Source organism: Protopterus annectens, chromosome 3.part1 (assembly GCF_019279795.1).
Source record: "Protopterus annectens isolate FY-2018-M chromosome 3.part1, PAN1.0, whole genome shotgun sequence".
NCBI classification, from domain to species: Eukaryota; Metazoa; Chordata; order Ceratodontiformes; family Protopteridae; genus Protopterus; species Protopterus annectens.
In genome coordinates this window covers 134,931,149-134,944,798 of record NC_056732.1, presented here as the reverse complement: position 1 = coordinate 134,944,798, position 13,650 = coordinate 134,931,149, and positions in this window count along the sequence as shown.

The following is a 13,650-nucleotide window of genomic DNA, read 5'->3' as shown; positions in this document are numbered from 1 at the left end:
TTATTTTAATATCTAATAACAAATTTATGTTAAATTTAAATTAACTTACAAATTTCGATCCTTTGGATAAAGTGTACGAAAATTCAAAATCAATTTGCTCTCTAATATATTTAATTTTTGACTTGCATCACCCCCCCTTTATGAACTAGTTTGGGCTAAAATACTAAAAATGAATGAGCTATCACTACCACCATGCATATTAGTAAAATGTTCCCCTACAGGACTCCTGAAATTTCTGTTCTGAATGTCACTTAAGTGCTCCATAATCCTAACCTTGACCACAATCTTTGTTTGCCCTATATACCACTTTGTACTACTGCAACCACACCACACTATATACACACTACCCACCATGATTTACATTTAAACATTCCTTTAGAAATAAATGTACACCCATTGATGTTACTACCAGAAATATTCCTCAGTTTTCCACACACTTTACAACAACAAGCAAATGACCCTACCAATTCCTGGTACACATTGAACAATGGCATGTTTAACAGCTCTTTTAAATTCAAATATCTTTTATACGAAAACTTCACAACCCCAGGAAAGAAATGTCCTGCAATTTCATCCAACCAAACAATATACCAGAATTCCAAAAACAACTTCCTCACTATTCCAGAAAACAAAGAATATTTGGACACAAAATACAACTCTTTGCCAGAGCACATAGACTTCTTATCTTTCACAACATAATCAATTGTGCCCCTGCTATCACAAGAATTTTTGCCATGTATTCTCTTTTCATTTTTAAAAATACATCTCAAAGCATTAGCCAAAACGTCCTCATTATAACGCGTCTTAGATAATCTCTTCTTAACATCCAACAAAAATTCAGCTTTATGCCTATCCTCTGAAGTATTATGTGGAATCCACTTACATTTGCATAAAGGTAATGATTTCATAAGATGGGGGGGATGCATACTCTCAGCATGCAAAAAAGTATTCACTACAGTGGGCTTCCTAAATGGTTTATATTGAATATTAGATACATTGTCAACATAAAACTCCACATCTAAAAACTGGATAGATGAATTACCCTCCACCATAGAAAATCTCAACCCTGAACATTATTTTTCAACTATACCAGAAACTTTCCAAACTCTGAAGAGTGCCCCTTAAGAAATAAAAACAAATCATCAATGAATCTCTTGTACAATATCACATGCCTTCTGTAAAAAAATCAGTACAATATATAAATTATTTCTCAAAGAAACCCATATAGACGATTGCATACATTGGAATATATGGGGCAGCCATAGCTGTACCTCTTCTTTGAAGGAACATTTCATTGTTAAACTTAAAATAATTATGGGTCAAACAAAATTCAAGCAGCCTCACAACAAAAGCAGTACGATGGCCATCCCCCATCATATCCCAAATAGCCTCCAAACCCCATCTAGTTTTTATGTTGGTATAAAACGAGCTCACATCTACTGAAACCCAATAGAAGTCCTTTTGCCATTTTACCATACAAACAACCTGCTAACTAACTAATTAACTATGCATGGTGGTAGTGATAGTTCATTCTTTTTTAGTATTTTAGCCATACCTAGTTCATATAGAGGGGTGATGTAAGTCAAAAATTAAATATATTAGAGAGTAAATTGATTTTGAATTTTGGAACACTTTATCCAAAGGGTCCAAATTTGGAAGTTAATTTAAATTTGACATACATTTGTTATTAGATATCAAATAAAATAATTTTAGGATAGTTTATTTTTTGATACATATAATTAGTTTGAATGTATTTGTAAATTCATTCACTTGCATTTTGTGATTTGAGTATAATATAAAATTATTTGGTTTTAATGGGCACTGTGCACTTTAAGAAAATAATGGAGTTGCAATTATGGCATTTATTGTGAGAATGTGTTCAACTTAGTATCCTTGAAGGAAAAAAGCTGAGGTACCAGATGTTTATTGGTTAAAGTAAGTCTCTTTAAACTAACCACTAGTGCTCTGGGGTTTTTGTGTGTTTTTGCAGCCTTTTGGCTGGTTTGTTGTTTTACTCAAGCTGTGTATGTCTCTCCAGCATGACCTGTTCATGTCAGAGGCTTGGTTAAGATCCCTGTAGAGAGTGACCCTTGTGCAGTTTGATTTTTGAATGTGTAGCGTTTCTGTGAAGTCCCCACTCTGGGCCAGTAATCAAGGAGCCTGAATCCTCACCACTGACCACTGGAGAAGGATGTTCACTTGGAATGTAAATGGATACACTCAGCATTTCCAGATGCAGACCTCTCTGTATCAAGCACAATTTCCCTTAAGAGCACACAGGAACACACTTAGCCTGGGGTCTGAGTTTCTCTCTCTGTCTCTCCCCAGGTCCCCTGTAATGCTCTCCACTGGCACAGCTGTTGAGTTAAGTGCTCAGCCGAGTATCTAAGCCAAGTCCTCCAACATTCTCTCTGTGAAACCAGTGCTTCATGTCCCTGCTCCAAGTTGCTGACACGCACACACTCACACACACACACACACACACACACACACACACACACACACACACACACACTTTAAGATTTAATTTTCACACGCAGACACCTGGAAAAGGCTGGCACAGATTAACCAGTCAGCCAACTTTGTCCAGACTATAAGGTAGATTTACAGCCACCAGTCAGTTACTGTAAGGCTCTTAAAAGGGTATCCAGTTATACTGAGTGAAGTTAATATTAATATGAATAGTTATGTTGACCAAACAGCCAGGCTTTCATAAGTGGCCAGAGTTATCACCAAATAAATATATGCAAAAACTCTAAAAGGTTAAAATATTCTCTATGAAGGATCAGCCATGATGAAAAGTTTAAATACATTTAATAATAAATAATAAAAGAACATGAACATATGAAATACCTATTTACAGTAAACACAAGAGTTTCAGATACAGGAAATATTAAAAATAACACAGCTGGAAAGATTCACACAGTTACAGAAAAACAATGCTTAACTATTTTCACTTTATTTTCCTGTGTGATCAAGAGAATTAAAGTTCCTACTTACTTAATAGAGCAAGGCAAGATGAAGTAGGTGAGGAATCATTCTATGTCAGGTTCCAAGAAGCAGACTGTTTAGTCTGACTGAGAAACTTCTCAATATAATATCTAAATATTATTTCTGGGATAGCTTACAGAATGACATCACATCTGGTCATCTGATTTTGTTTCCCACCTAGGTGTTACCATACACAAAGACAAAGCATTGCTTAGATATGCTGTAGCTCCTGGAAGTCATAAAGCAATTTCAAACCTCTAATCTTCCAGAGTAGCAATTTATTTCCTGCTAGAGACAATAAAGCAGGCTTCCTAATACTTGGTTTCCTAGACATTTTGTCTCAGGCTGCAACCAGAATTGTAAGATACAATCTTTATAGCCAAATTTAATTTCAACTATTTTACAAAGTTAGCCTGGACTGAGATTAACCTCTTCTCTTCCAGTATCTTCTGTTAAAACATAGACATTTAATTCAAAAAATTGTAGGCACTGCAGGAACAAGCAACCAAAGAAGACTTAGCAGGATAAAAGCAGCCTTCAATGTAGTAATTAACGCTCTACACACACACTTCTCTCTGCGCTTTCATCTTAATTTAATGGACTTCATCAGCTACAATAAAAACCCACAGCACCAAATTTATATCCAGTACAAAATTCCCTTAACCAATCATAAAACTTTTTCAATCACTTTACATCAGGTGACCCAAACCTTAATGAATGCAATCTGAATATACCGTATTCTAAGGCATTTTATAAAATAATGCACTTATATATTAATTCTGTATTATACCTAAATAATAGTCCTAAAAATAATATATATATAAACATACTATCTTTTAAAAACTTTCAAAAAACTATTGTTCCTAATAAAACCTCATACTAAACCTACAGAAGCCAAGCTAATCAAATCTGTATCGCCATCTAGTGGCATTCTTTAAAAATGCATAAATTATAACATTTTACTGCAGATTAAAAAAAAAAATTACACATCCCCATTTAACCAAAAAATAATGTAACTGCTACTAACTTGTTCATATGTAATTAGAAGCCAAAGAGGCATGTCAACCCAGTAAAACTTTTTAACTATATCAGATGATCTCATTTTGAACACTTTTGTTGTAAATTATAATTTAGCTGCTCTTAATTTTAAAACAGGGTCTATAGCAACAGTGAGTAAGGAATTATGACATCAGTGAAACACATAAGCTGAGTGACCAGCTAACTCAGCTGGTTGAACTATTGACACCTATTGGTCAATCCCTTGCCTCAATTTGAGTAATCAAAATGCTGTTTTGGAAGACCCTACAGGTTTCCCGAGTAGTTTTTCTTCACAGGAGGTGAAGTAGGGAACGTGTGGTCTACAAGCCATTTGATGGCTGCTGAATCTGTAACAACAAAATGAGGTGACTGTGCAGTGAATTTACCTAGCACAGGACAGACAGATGATTTTTGACAAATGGTTGAAAGACCAGGATACATTTTTTTTAATTGTTCTGACACTGTAACTAATGACATTGTTGAAGTGGATACATATCAAAACAGCTTGGACAAGTTATATGGTATGATGGCCAAATACAAGGCCTTGAGTATTGACACTGACTATCTGAATGAATGTCTCAATTTGGGATAGTCCCAAAAGGTTAGAGGGTGTGGAAACACCAAAATAACATGCAAACAGGGTCTGAATACCATAAAGAACTGCTTGAGATTTTCAACAAATGTGGACTTGATATTGTTAGGGTGATTATTCGACAAAATGTAAAATTGTTGACTAGCTTACACCATGATATTGAGGAAGTTAATAAAATAATTGTAAATAATTTATTGTGTACTGTAAATACGAAGAAGGAAAAATACTACCAACCAAGAAGCAGAGTAGATGAGAAATGTATGATAAATATTAAGAGAAAATCAATGAAACTACAGAGGGACATTAATGAATACAACGAAAATTGGAGCTACCCTAAGCCTAAATTGGTTGGTAAATACAATAACAAAAGTGAATGGGTTGAACCAATAAGGGAACACACTAATGGTGACAACATTTCTTACAATACTGGGGCACCAAATGAGGTAAGGGGAGTTAAAAGCAAGGATATGAGTGTCCCTTTGGAATTTCCTCAATACATAGATCAGAAAGAATAATGAATAAAAATGGTCCCCAGTACAATCAGTATTTTTCCTATCAGAGAGGTGGATGGGGAGCACAAGGGAGGGGGAAACAAGGGAACTAAAACAAATTTCTGTGATTACTAGAGAAGATTTACCTGGATGATGAACAATTTTCACATTTTTAATTACAGTAATGTTGAGTTGACTATGGAACATTTTAAACTTTTTTCGAAAGGGTTTAAATTTATACCCAATAAGAAATGTAATTTAACCAAACTTATTCTGGATTTAAAAATGTTCACCAGGAAGTTAGAGCTGGAATTAATTTTCCAAGGAAACCAAAAAAAATATGAGTAATGACACTTTAAGAAGAAAAAGTGTGCTTAACCTCCCACTGCATCCCCAATTTATGTATTTTGAGTGGGTAGTGGAAAAGCAATTAAGGAAGGAAATCCCTAAAAAACAAAAGTGGTTTCAACCTTACTAAAAAAGAGAATGACATTTTGGATAATTTCAAGAATAATAATAAAATAAGGGTAATGAAACCAGATAAGGGAGGTGAAGTAGTACTTATAGGCATTGTTTTATACAAGGCTAAAATGTTAGACATTTTAGGGGGCACCAAGATGCATATTAGGGTCTCAAAAAACAAGATCAACATAGCATATAATAAGATTGAATTGGTTATACATGATCTTTTTATAGAAGGTGTGATTGATTTAGAGACCTATAAATATTTGAGGAATGACAAACCAAAAGTACCTACTATTTTGGTATCCCAAAAGTACATAAAGACAAAAAAAACCTCTACGACCAATTGTATCAGTGGAAGGGTCCAAGACAGCCCCTTTAGCCAAGTATCTGGATGGAAAGTTGAAGAGTATTTGGGGATCTGAAAATAAAATACTGAAGGACTCATGGGACTTTCTTTAAAGTATTCCTCTTGTACAAAATAGTGAAAAAGTGCTTTTTGTTACAATAGATATAAAAGATTTATTTTCAGTAATTCCACACACAAAAGGATTAGAAATGTTTGAGGAGGCATTTATTCAAAGGGGCAAAGGGAATCAGAATGAATTCCGGCTTTGCTTATTGTTAATGGAATTGGTGTTAAAGAACAATTGTATCTTCTTTAGTGGGGAGGTTTTCCAACAGATAAAGGTGTTTGCAATGGGGGCAAATTGTGCCCCAACCTATGCAAATATAGTATTAGCAACATGGGAGGTAAAATTTATTCTTGAGTCTAAATATAATACGTGTTGGTCCCTCTATAGAAGATTTTTGGATGATATATATATTTTGTGGACTGATACTGAAATTAAGTTAAAGGAGTTTTTGAGTTATATGGAGAACATGACTGGATTTTTAAGATTTATTTACAACATTACCAGGGACAAAATTAATTATCTGGATGTAACTATACATAAAACTAATTCAGGATTTAAATCTACTGTGTATAGGAAAGAAACCTTTTCACACTCATACTTGCACTATAGAAGTGTACACCTGATGCTTCAGAAAAGAAGTATTATTAAAAGGCAATATATTTGAGCTACTAGGATGACATCTGAAGATGAGAATTTTCAACTAGAGGGTGAAAGGTTATTGAGTTTGTTTTTGGAAAGGGGTACCCTATAGATTTGATAAAAGACATATGGAGGGAGGTCACGGACAACAGGAAAAACAGATTTTTTCTGCTTTTAATAAAAGGGGCCCTCACTCATATAGGTATGAGTAAAGAGATGGAGAAGAGGTGTGACTGTGCTTTTGTTAGGAATATAATGGGGATTCTAAGGTGATTAGGGACATCATAGGTTCATAGGTTCATAGGTAGGTACTAGGCTATTGGCCCTAGGGCCTATACAAGCCTAGCCAAAAAGGTACCCTGGCTTTCACCACCCAAGAAAATTATTTTCCTGTGCCCCTGTCAAGCAGAACCACAGAAGTGATCCCTGGGGTGAATTTCCTATTACCCATCCAATCATCAAGATTTTTCTTGAAGAGTGTTAATGAGGAGCTTTGTTTGACATAGATAGGTAGTCTGTTCCAGAGTATGGGAAGTCTCTGGGACAGGAATCTATCCCTCCAGCATGTTCTGTTTATTGTGGTGACAAGGTTTAGGTCCCTAGAGTGTGTAGCTTGGAGGGATTGGAATTTCTTTAAGTGGAGCATGTCCAACAGCTCTGGGTTTGACATAGCTTTGTATGTTAGGCAGAGATCGCCTCTGAGTAGGTGATATGCGACAGAGTAAAGCTGGAGTTTTTTGAGACGCTCTTCATAAGGCATCTGTTTGAGTCCAGTAATCCTCTTTGTGAGGTATTTTTGTGGCTTTTCCAGTTGTTGTAGATGTCTTGTGAGGTACATACCAAAAGGGGCATTGTACTCTATAATGGGGCTAATGAATGATGAGTAGAGGGGAATAATGACCTCTTTTTTCCTGGATGAGAAACCTTTTGTGATGAGGTGTGCCATGTAGAAGGATTTACTGACCACTGTGGTGATGTGATTATCAAGGGAGAGACTACTGTCCACCTGTGTCCTAAGGTCTCTTATCAAACTTTCTGTGTTAAGTAGACTACTGCCTATGTGGTAGTTCATGGGTACAGAGTTTTTACCAAAGGGGATGACAATGCACTTTTTGGCATTGAGCTTGAGACCATGTCTTTGACACCAGGCATCTGTCTCAGTAAGGCCCTTTTGTAGGATGTCCACATCATTAGGAGTTTTGATTATGGCTCCTAGTTTGCAGTCATCTGTGAATTTAGTTAGCCAAAGACCTTCTGTGTTAGCCTGTACTTCAGAGAAGTAGATACCAAACAGGAGAGGACCCAGGACTAAACCCTGCGGTACTCCACTTGTCACTGGTCTGAAGTCTGATTTGGAGTCTGCTACTTTCATGGTGTGGGTTCTGTCAGTAATCCAGTTGGCAACCCATCTTGTGACATAGGGATTTATACCTAGTTTAGTGAGTTTATCTATAATTCCAGAGTAGGGGTTGGCGTTGAATGCCTTGGCGAGATCTAGATAGGCTGTGTGAACCACCTTACCCTCATCTATGGCTTTGGTGACTACATCAAAGAAGTCTATCAGGTTTAGGAGACATGATCTGCCTTTTACAAACCCAAACTGTGTGGGGTCCAGAGTTTGGAGATCTCCAATGTCTTTGTTTATGAGTTCCATGATGATACGTTCCATGGCCTTGCAGACGAGGGTCGTCAGGCTAATGGGCCGGTAGTTCCTGGGGTCTGTTGTGGCCCCCCTTTGTGGAGTGGGATAACTGTCACGGTGCGCCATTCAATGGGCACAAAGCCTGAGGTGAGGCTATGATTGAACATGGTACTTAGGTGGGGTGCCAGTTCATTCTCTAGTTCATGTAGAAGGCAGCCTGGGATGTTGTCAGGTCCCATGGATGCTGTGTTCTTGGCTTTGGAGAGTGAAGTTTTTACCTGTGCAGCCGTGATTACAGGAACTTTGCATTCTTCTGGTATAAAGATGGGCCCTTTAGGGGGTGAGAGGGGGGTAAAGTTAGCACTGAACCTATCTGCCATGATGTTGGCAATATCAGTTGGTTCTGTATATTTAGTGTCATTGTACTGTAACTTGGAGCAGATCTGAGTGTTGCCATTGAGGTTTTTGACATAGCTATAGAATGCTTTGTGGTTGTCTTTAGAATCAGTGGCGATTTTGTTTTCATAACTAGCTTAAGAGGATTTTATGAGGGATCTCAGCTCTTACTGAGGCTGACCAGGGAGTTCCTCCAATCGTGGGATTTTACTCTTTTTTGCAACAGTTTCTTTCTTCTGTTGTAGAGTTTGTTTATGGCAGAAGACCACCAGATTGGCTTCCTTTTTTTGGAGGATAACATCTTGATTCTGTTAGGGATAGCACGATCCATGCACTCGTGTAAGTGCTTATAAAGTGTATTTGTGTAGGATTCAGCAGTCGTACCTCTATTGTCCATCTGCATGGGTGTCACGAAGTTTGCCACTTCTGTCTTAAGAAGTGTGAAGTTGGCTTTGGAGAAATTTTTTACAATTGTTTTCCTAATGGGGGGGGGGGGTGGGTGGGAGCGGGATGTGGATGTCTAGGGTGATTAGCTTGTGGTCGGATCTGACCAACGAGGAGCTGACCTCTGGTTGGTCACCCAAGCTGGTGATGACCGGGTCTAGGATATTGCTGCCCCTGGTGGGGATGTGGAAAGTTGATCCAAGGCATTGTAATTGATGATTTCCAGAAAATGTTGAGCAAAAGAGTTGGTACATGAGTAGTTTTCCCAGTTAATGGTAGGGTAGTTGAAATCGCCCATTATTAGAGTGTTGGGTTGTACATTAATATTTTCCAGTGTATCAAGAAAAGAGGAGTGGGAATCCTGGAGCATGGTGGGGGGTCTGTAGCAAGCTACAATCTGGATTGCAGTTTTGCCCAGAGTTAGTTGAACTTGGATAATCTCAGATGCATTATGCTGAGCAACTAGCTTGGAGGTGTGGATATCCTTAATGAATATGGACATGCCTCCACCTTTAGTGTTTCAGTCTGGGTTTGGTGGCCGAAAGGTGTGGTATGAATTATAGTCTGGTAATGCAGGGGTGCTCTCTGAAGCTTTGAACCAGGTCTCTGTCACTGCACAGATGTCAATGTTCTCCATTTTAAGGAGTGCCTCAAGTGAGTGCATTTTGAGGTTTAGACTTCTAGCATTGAGTAGCATTACCCTCAGATTTTGCTTGCTTGTACCTGTTACAGTGGTGAATTTGTCATTTGAACCTTGCCTAAAAAAGGCACTATAGGGGTGGCAAGAGCCTTTGCCAGTAGCCAGAATCCCAAGGGCGACAGGTGCAGGCCATCTCTGGCAAAGCAGTGTTCTCTGTCGATCATGTCATCCCAGGCAGACAGATACTGGATTCCCTTAGAATGACACCAGAAGCTTAGCCAATTGTTAAAGTCAATCATTTTGTCCTTGTACTGTGGTGTCATTCTGGGTGATGGCAGGATGCTACTCAGGGCTAGGGTCATACCGGCCTGGGCTACAAGATCGGAGAGCTCCTCCATGTCTCTTTTCATGTAGTCCAGGGAGGTACATCTCAGGTCATTCACACCAACATGGACAATAACAGCGTCATATTTGTACTTGTTGTGGAGTGACCTGAGTGCATGCATTATGTGGCAGATCCTGGCACCTGGCAGCCAGCTGACAGTAACTTTTTCCTTGTTTAGCCTGGTGAGTGGAACATCAGTGTGCCCGACTATAAAGTCACCTATGACTAGAGTGTTGGATACATTATGCCTTATGGGCTGTAGTTGAGTGGCACACTGAGTATGTGGGCTATGTGTCATTTGGGTTGTGTTGAGGGGGTGGAGGTTGCTTGCATTTCTGCTTTGGAGGTCTTTGTTGTTTGGGCAGATTTGTACTGAGAGCCTCTGTGAATGTAGGTGTGTGTTTTGTGTTTGTGTGTGTGTGTTTTGGTGGTGTAGGTTTTGAGGGACTATGTGATGAGTGTGGTGCAGTGCAAGTGTTTACCTTCTTCTCTTGCCTGTCCCATTCACACATGTCTCCACACAGAAGATGCTCTAGCTGAGAATCAAACAGGACAATGTCTTACTGTGAGGTGACAACGCTACCGCAGCACCACCACCACAGTTAAATATCAGTTAAAGTAAATATATGATACAAAATAATTTGTGAAAGAATATATGACTTTGAACCATTTCAGTAACCATTCTGAAAGCAGGATTTGGATTGCTAAGTCTAAAAAAATGGTAACTGAATGATTGAAAATCTGCATACATATACAAGGTCTGAAATTGCTATTTCTCATAAATGTCCCTTTCCCCCAAGATATGGTGATCTCAAAGTTGGTGTTTATAAGTTCAGAGGGTGTGTGAGGGGCCTTGACCTCCACATTTAGGGTGTAGGTGGCTTGCCTCCCTGCTAAAAAAGTTTAAAAGGGAATAGTGATGTTCAATAGTCATGCTCTTCTCATATTTTCTGTGTCTTTTTTTATTCTTGGTATGTGAGTGGCAACATTTCATTAGGGAGCTACAGAGTAGCAGAAACATTTCAACATATTTTCTGGAATGTCTAAGGAAAAGAGATATTTGGAATAATGTACCAGAGAACTGCATTGCCTCTTAAATGTATGTGCTTAAATGTTTTATGCTTTGAGAAATATTTGAATGGAAAAATGTTTGAAAATATTTTGGATAATACCCTATTTTATTTGGAAAGTATGAAAAGCAAGTTCAGTTTGTTGTGGCATTCACAAAGTACATAATACGTCTGATATTGTAATGTATACTAAAAATTATGATATATAAAATGTCATGGCTTTTTTCTGTTCTTGATTGAAAAGAAATGTTTTCTAAACTGAAGACCAAACTATTGAACTCATGGAATGCCCCCCCTTGCAGGATTCATGTTAGCACCCGTTCCAAGGTTGGTAGGGGTATTCTTTGCTCGAGATTTTTAGACATTGTCATCTTCAGCATTTTGGTCTTTCAGTATTATAGTTTCAGGATTATGGGTTTCAAGACTGTAGGCTTCAAAATTGTAGTAGTAAGCCATTTTAGGCAATGCTCCTTGGACACTCCAAAAGGTAAAATGGTTCACTCAGACCATTGCCTATTGTACACTACATTTTCACTGCTACTGACATGCCCACTGGACATCCTGCTGCTAATGCCTCTCATACTACCTGCTGTTTCTAGGTGGCCTGGGGGCCATAGGCTTTTTTCCCCTACAAGCACTTGGCTATTGAAGCTGTGTGCATGGTGCCACTTGCTTTGTGCTTGCAATGAATTTGTGACAGTCGTAATTCTCTGCAGTAGAATTTCATTTTAGCTATGTATCTCTAACCAAATTTACCTTCAGAGAAATGTCTCACCACCTAATATCCTGATCCCCTGGATAGTATTAACTTTCTTGATAAAATTCTGTACCACATAGAAAACAATTCTCAAAATAATGCATATAAATAGAGTTGCCCCATAATAACAGCAGCTATCTTTTGAAAAAATATTTTTTTGTCAAAAACAAAACAATCATGGAACTGACAAAATTCCAATACCCCTATAAGAAAATCAATCGTTATCCACAAATATCCTAATTGCTTCCACTGCCCATCTATTTTCAATTTTTTGTCTACAAAGACTAACTATCCATGACTATCCAATAATAATCAGGTTGCTACACTAAATTCCTAACTTGCTACAAAATCTCACAGATGTTTATTATTTGCTCTGTTGCAAATTTTAATACATCTTTCAAAACATAATTAAAAAAATCCCAACATTCTGAGTGTAAGCACTCTGTGATGATATAATAGGTCTGCCAGGTGAAACAATGTGACATTTATGTATTTTGGGAGTAGCACACATCACAGCATGCACAGGCTTCTTAATATATGATCTTTAATAGTTTTTGTTTAAAGAAATCTAACCTTTCATCTCTTTCTAAAATATCAAACAATTGAGCATTATAGACTTACATAGCACACTTTTAACATAACATATTCATTAGCATTTCCATAAGCTTATTACACATCAACAAACATTTTGTTTTATGCAAAACCACCCAGTTCCCACCTTTATCAGTTTGTCTGAAATGTTTGTAAGGTATTGACTTCTAATTTTGTGAAGTTTGGCATTCTATTTTAGTTAAGTTTCTTGTTTTCTCATAAATGTTCTATGCTCTACTTCATATGGCTTAATTAATATTTATTCAAAGCATTTCATACTTACAATGTTGGAAGCATTAAACCAATACAGAATAATCTGTGTTAAAATTACTGACACCTGTACTATGCTGTGTTAAACATCATCCTGTTCATGATCAAATTCAAGTGTTTAATCCTTCCAGCAATTGTCCTAGTCATCATTTGTTGACAGATTTAACAAATCCTCACTTTGAATGTCACTAGTTAGGACATTTTCATTAACATCAGTAGCTTTTAACATGTTGTTCTTCTTGGTAAAGAACTACCTGCAAATGCAACATCTTATGGAATATATAGTATTCTCTATTATACAATTCCTCCCCTAAAACGTGCACACTGATTGGCCAGCCCAACCAGCGTGCCCGTTGTAAATCCCTCAATATACTAACGGAAAAAGGTCCGGTCGCCCGGACTTTTTCCATTAGTATAAAACACTGTCTCGCTATGTTAAAAGAGTTTAACATAGCGACACAGGTTTAAAAAAAGCAACGGAGATCTCCGTTGCTTTTTTTAAAGCTGTCTCGCTATGTTAAACTCCTTTAACATAGCGACACAGTGTGTAAAAAGCAACGGAGATCTTGCGATCTCCATTGCTTTTTTTTTAAAGCTGTCTCGCTATATTAAATGGGTTTAACATAGCGAGACAGCTTTAAAATAAGCAACAGAGATATCCGTTGCTTATTTTAAAGCTGTCTCGCTATGTTAAACCCATTTAACATAGCAAGAAAGTTTAAAAAAAAAAAATCAACGGAGATCGCAAGATCTCCGTTACTGTTCCGCTATGTTAAATGGATTTAACATAGCGAGACAGCTTTACAATAAGCAACGGAGATCTCCG